The 6,392-nt window shown below is 40.8% G+C and overlaps 1 long non-coding RNA gene across 1 annotated transcript; it reads left to right on the top strand.

The window, feature by feature from the left end:
- The first annotated feature begins 4,381 nt into the window (after positions 1-4,381).
- Positions 4,382-6,179, top strand: LOC147718625 (uncharacterized). Its single transcript, XR_015309992.1, has 5 exons — positions 4,382-4,435; positions 4,989-5,067; positions 5,320-5,435; positions 5,539-5,625; positions 6,085-6,179. It is a non-coding gene; the product is annotated as an uncharacterized LOC147718625 (long non-coding RNA).
- The last annotated feature ends 213 nt before the right edge of the window (positions 6,180-6,392 follow it).

Here is a 6,392-nt window from a genome sequence, read left to right as displayed (position 1 = left end):
TGACTAATGTGTTATTATCACTAAATTACCCTATGACTGCCTGTTAGCAGTAGTGATTTTTAGAATAATACTTCTATTAAGTAATTAGGCTTAGCCCTTTGACAGTTGGATAAGTATCTTGAGTTTATTCTTAATTGGTACAATGAAGGAAGTGATCATACTTTGGTGTGAGGGCTTCAATGCCAGCTTGTGTTTAAACCATTCGGATGAAATGTGTGGTTTAATATCTACTGATGAAATAAAAAATGTCCACATACAGCAGATGGAGATAACTTACATGATTTATTGTGTAAATGCGACTGAGCATTTCGTAATGAACTATGTACTCCATCAGTTCTTTTAGAAATGGGGGTCTCTAGTTGGCAGAAGTAGTTACCTTTGCCCAAATAGGGACCCTTGCTTCTAGTCAGGGAAAGGGGGATACACTCCTAAAATAATCCCTGCTCACCCACCTTGGTAGCTTGGAATGAGCAGTCAGGCTTATCTCAGGGACAGCGTGTAAACCACTCGTGAACACATACATAACACAGTGAAACACTACAAATGGAAACCACACCAGTTTAGAAAAATAAGTATTCTTTATCTAAACAAGACCAAATGACAAAATTTCACAATACAGTACTAAAATAGGTTCTTCAATGGTAGAAATAGTTCAGTTCAATGCAAGTTGAAAATGCAACACATTTCCAACAAAGTACCTTTGATGCGTCACTCAAAACAAACAAAATGATCACAGGGGAGGCGACGCGTCCGTTCCTTACTGCAGCGCAGGGGAGGTGATGCATCTGTTCCTTACCAGAGAGGAGGCGATGTGTTGGTTTCTGGTTGCGATGCAACAAGATGGCACCGCGATCCGACGATCCCGTGCGATTCAACAAATTTGCGGCCTCTTGCGATGCGACGATCCAGTCCGAAGTGTGTACTTTTGCAGCTGCACAGCAGGCACTGCGACGATTTTCTTGGTGATTTTCTGAAGGCAGAGAGTGTCTGTACCTAGTCAAAACCAGTTCTGTCCTACTGGGTGCAGCTTCCTGGCAGGATGTGGAGACAGCATTGTTTGAGAGCAGACCTGGCCCAAGTAGCTGAAAGAATATCTCTCCCCCCTACTCTCTATTCTATGAGGGCTCAGGTCAGTTAAAGGAAATCTCCACCCCCTAATCTCTATTCAAATCAGGTCCTCTTCGCCCAGCCCTGATACATCAAACTTCTGGAGCCAAGGCCCTCTCCAGTCCCCTGTCACTCAAAAACCAGATATGGAATGCACAAACCCAGCAGAGACATACTGGATGGTTAGGCAAGAAAATAGCTACTTTCTAAAAGTGGTATTTTCAAACACAGAATGTAAAAATGACCCTTACTAAATGATGTATTTTAACATTCTGAGTTCAGGCCTACTAAACTTGAGTGTCTACCGTATTCCCTTGGTCAGTTAGGATTATAACATGTTATAATCAAACTGCCCATTCTGGCCTATGGAAGCAGATAGCCTTGTAATAGTGAAAAATGAAATTTGCTGTAATTCACTATCAGGACATGCCACACACACATCAGGGCATATCTTACCTTTTACATACAGTGCACCCTGTCCTGGGCCTACCTTAGGGGCGACTAATATGTATAAAATTGAAGGTTTAGGGACTGGTAGGTGGGTGCACTTACCAAGTCGTCATGGCCGTTCCAGACTGTATACAGACTCTGCAATGTTAGGCCTGAGCCATATTTTATAAGCTGCTTTTGTGGGTGGCACAACCAGTGTTGCAAGTCCACCAGCAGCATTTGATTTACAGGCTCTGGGCACACATGGTGCACTGTACTAGGGTCTGACAAGCAAATCAAATAAGCCAATCATGGAGCCACTAATCCATTACAACAATTTACAATAGGGAGCACTTGCACTTTGGCACTGAATAGCAGTGGCAAAGTGCAAAGTGCATCTAGACCAGCAAAAACATAGCAAAAACATCTGAGGCAACAGCAAAAAATGGATGGGATGGTGAATAAATGGTGCCAGGTCTAACACATGTCCCCTCCAGCTGAAATGCGGGAGAACTATCCACCCCTTGGGAGTTCTCTACACTAAGGCGGAAAAATCTGGACAGACCATCAGCATTGGCGTGTTCTGAATCAGGGCGGTGTTCCACTGCGAAGTCCATCCCCTGTAGGGAAATGAACCACCTCAACAGCTTTGGATTCTCACCCCTAATCTGCATCCACCATCTGAGGGGCCTGTGGTCTGTCTGAAACCAAAAGTGAGTCCCACACAAGTAGGGTCTCAACTATTCGGTGCCCAGACCACAGCAAATGCCTCACACTCAATTGCATTCTACCTCTGTTCCAGTGGAAGTAACCTCCTACTGATGAAGATACACTACTCCAAGAGCTTATGACTTATCTTAATGATAATGAGTATAACCTCAAATTTACCCATGAATCCAGCAACAACAGAATCCCTTTTCTAGACGTTACTCTATTTATCTCCAACAACAAAATTGAGTCCAAACTATTTAGGAAAAGTACCTCCTGCAACTCAGTCTTACATGCCAGCAGTGCTCACCCCATTTCCCAAATTGGGGCCATCCCATACGGTGAAATGACCAGACTGCGATGCAATTGCAGTACGGATGACATATTTGCGGCAGAAATTGAAATCCTGAAGAAAAGATTTCTGATAAGAGGGTATGACAGTCAACTTCTAAACAAGGCAGAGGAAAAGATACACAAAATAACTAGAGAGTCTACTCTGAAAAGAAAACCTAAGGGGCCTAGGCAGGGCACAGATAATAAGCTTGCTATTATAACACAATATAATGCCAATAGCTCTAAAATCTTTAATGTGTTCAGGAAGCACTGGCATCTATTGCAACTAGACAAAGATCTGGACAAACACATTGGGAACAAACCCCGCATTGTTTACAGGAAGGGTAAAACTCTCAGAAACTGGCTCAGTCCATCTACCATCAGGAACCCTGCATCTAATAACCATGTGCTGACTGGCACTAACAAATGGATGCCAATTAGACCCTGTGGCTTCTACAAATGTACTATGTGCAATATATGCCAATTTGCCTTAGACAAAAAAAAGACTTTCTCCTACAACACCAAACAAACCCACAAAATAAGACAATTTATCAACTGTAATTCAAAGTTGGTAGTCTATTGCATCATTTGTCATTGTGGTTTAATTTATGTGGGAAGCACCATTCGTCCCCTAAAAGAAAGACTTCAGGAACACATTAGAGCCATTCGCAATAACGATGCCAGATACCCATTAGCAGCTCACTACAATAAGGAACATTTGGAATTGGAGGTAATGGGCATCCGCTTTCATGGCATTGATATGATCAAACCGGATCCGAGAGGAGGGGATAACACTCTGGCTCTCCGCAAATTAGAAGCCCAATGGCTAATTAAACTTCGTGCAGTAGACTTAGGTCTTAACACAGATAGAGACCTATATGTCTTCCTCAAGGATTAGCCTGTTTCTGCATTTTCTGTATATAATGAAATCCCTCTGAATTTCTATATTCTCTGTGTAAAATGAAACTCCACTATATTTTGTGAATTTTGTTTCCATGATTTCATTGTTTCTCTGTCAAATGAATATATGTCCTAGATGACATTCTGTTAAGATACATAAGGATAAGTGGATCATCTTGATCGTATTTTACAGACACTCTCTCTGTTTTTCTTGACATTGAGCCACCACCAAGAGCCTTACTAAATAGAACCCAGACTTCCGACTGTAAGAATCATTATACTGTGCCTGGTAGACACATACACTCTGAGAAATTATTTGAGCCAAATAATCAGAGCTTTGAGATTGGAATTCATTCCCTATTACACTTACTGTTCAGCCTGAGACTGGCCCTCATGCACTGATACTGTGTTCATGGACGGCACATAATCTAGCATACTAGGCTATCTGAGGACGACTAGCGGTTCTATTCACCAGAGAGGGCTTCTATTTTCTATATATGCTTTTTTACACCCAACTCAACAACTAGAATACACATGCAGCATTTGTGTGTTATTATTGTCACTAGAGCGCTGTTTCTAATAGTATAACGAACCCAATATGGTTCTTCGCTCGCTTTCTTCTTTGTAAAATAGTTGTTCCTTAACAATATTCTCATAACATTCCGCGCTTAACTTTGATTTTACATCTTCCAAATCCACCGCACTAAACGGTCCTAGTGGAAGAATTTGAAAGTTATAATATAATGGCCTGTAGTATAATGCACTGTTTAACATTCTAAGATGTCCGCTGCAACGTTTTGACAGCAGCCGCCTCTGATTGGGACACGGCTTTTTGACATTCTCTCCCGCGCGATACATTTTTTTCTTCTCCCGGCGTCTCTTTAAAACCGATCGCGGGTGCACGCTAATGTTAGTGCCTTGCAGTGGAGATTCGGCGCCGATGGTAAACTAACAGAGGGTAAGCTTGGGAGGTTAGACTGGTGGGACCCCCTTTTTGTTGCTAGCCAAAAGTTTTTCATTGGGATTTAGACATTTTCTGAAGTGGCCGTTTTTTAAACCTTTAGCGGGTTCTTCTCATGCAGCGCACCATGGGCAGTCGTTTGGTTGCGCTAATATATTGGAACCTCAGAGGTGCATTTTGCATTAAGGTATCTTTTTACATGGGCGTTATGTATAGATACTCTGTCATGTGTTCATGTGGATTTATCTGACTCAATTAAATTCGTGTATTTACTTTTGTGGGGATGTCATCAAATATCCCTGATGAACATCTTTGATACCTAATGTTGACAGGTGGCTGTCTTTGAAGAGTTACATTGTTGCCAACTTTAGGACCATAGAAAATCTTCTAACACTTGCCGTTTGGCAACCTTATTTGGGAGCTCTGATTGGGCACTTTCTTACTAGGCTATTCGCACTCGTTTTTCTTGATAAATTGTCGAGTGCATAATCACATACGTGTAGAGTTACTAAACTGAATATGCACTTGCTCCATTTACTTGTCTTTGCAGACTTATCAAGGTCTTCAAGCTCCTTTATTCTAATAAGACGAGACTATTCTCCACCCAGCGAGTCGCACCATCTTACCAAGTGAGTTTACAGCTATGATTCTTTCAGTCCTTGGATATCTGCAGGGGGTGACAATCATGAAATACGTGGCCCGACTGGGGGTGGGTTTAACACTACACTTATACTTTTCAGCTTAAGCTTGTAATAAGCCCATTACATCTATGGGAAATGTGTCCTGATTCACGCCCCAAAACACCTATATGTGTTCTCATGTATCTTACTGCTGTACCTAAGGACTATGACTAGAATGTCTGTTTTATGTTTAATTTACAGGACATATTTTTACTACTGTCCTTATGTGCGTATAACACTCAACGAGGTGATATCAGAAAGCATCATAGATAGAACCCGCAATTGGAATAGCTCGCTGTGATCAAGACACCCAATAGGTAGGGAGAGCTTCTGAATTCAGGCTACACCCTTTCTTCTCTTTGAACTACTTATATATTTTTTAGAGTTATATGACATACAATGTATTCCTATTTTTATTAGGATTCTCACATATCGACGCTTCTTGACGTTACCCAAACGATCCAAAGACCTTTCTGACGCCAGACAAGCATAAAACAACTAAGATAGGTAGGCTTTTTAACTTATGACAAGCGCACTCTGTTAAATTTTAATCACAGATTTGAGGTGACTGTTCTGATTACTGTGTTATCTAATTCTCAACAAGGTCATGTGACAAATTAATGGTATCTAGGTACTGCATACACAGTTGACCACCTCTAGAAACCTGATACACGAAATCCTGAATATGTCTAATCTGTTTGTTTATCATCATGGGACTATAGCCTCAAAATGTTAATTGGACTATCTTGCTCTTTTTTTCAAAACAATTGAGATGAATGTATATTCAGTGTGAAATGTCCGTGTTTTTAGTGGTTTTTCTTAGGACATTCTATCGTATGTTAATGTAAATAGTGTATATATGAGACCATACAAACAGTTCGATTGTATATATTTAGGGATACTGTACATATTTAGTGTATACATAATTTTATTAGATGTACTTATTGTAAATTTTTATGTTTCCAGCCTTGAAAAAGCCCTGGAGAGGGCGAAACACGTGTCGGCAGTGTAAAGCTGGGAAACTTTTAACATATTTGATCAATAAAGAATTTGAAGCACAAGACTTGGTTTTGGATCCATACTTTGAAACTCCTATTGAACCATTGATTGATGTTGGTGTAATAATCTTGGGGAGAGGAAATTTAAAACTACTTTTCTACAGTAATGTTCTCCTAGAATGGACTTTGAAGAGGGTGCTTGCACAACTTGGTTGTTCTCTTAATTCTTGGTACTTGCATTAAGTTGCATTGCTCAAACACCCCTGGTGGTGGGTG

This window comes from Lissotriton vulgaris, chromosome 4_1 (genome assembly GCF_964263255.1).
Source record: "Lissotriton vulgaris chromosome 4_1, aLisVul1.2, whole genome shotgun sequence".
In the NCBI taxonomy this organism is placed as follows: Eukaryota; Metazoa; Chordata; class Amphibia; order Caudata; family Salamandridae; genus Lissotriton; species Lissotriton vulgaris.
This window is presented reverse-complemented; position numbering and strand designations above follow the sequence as displayed.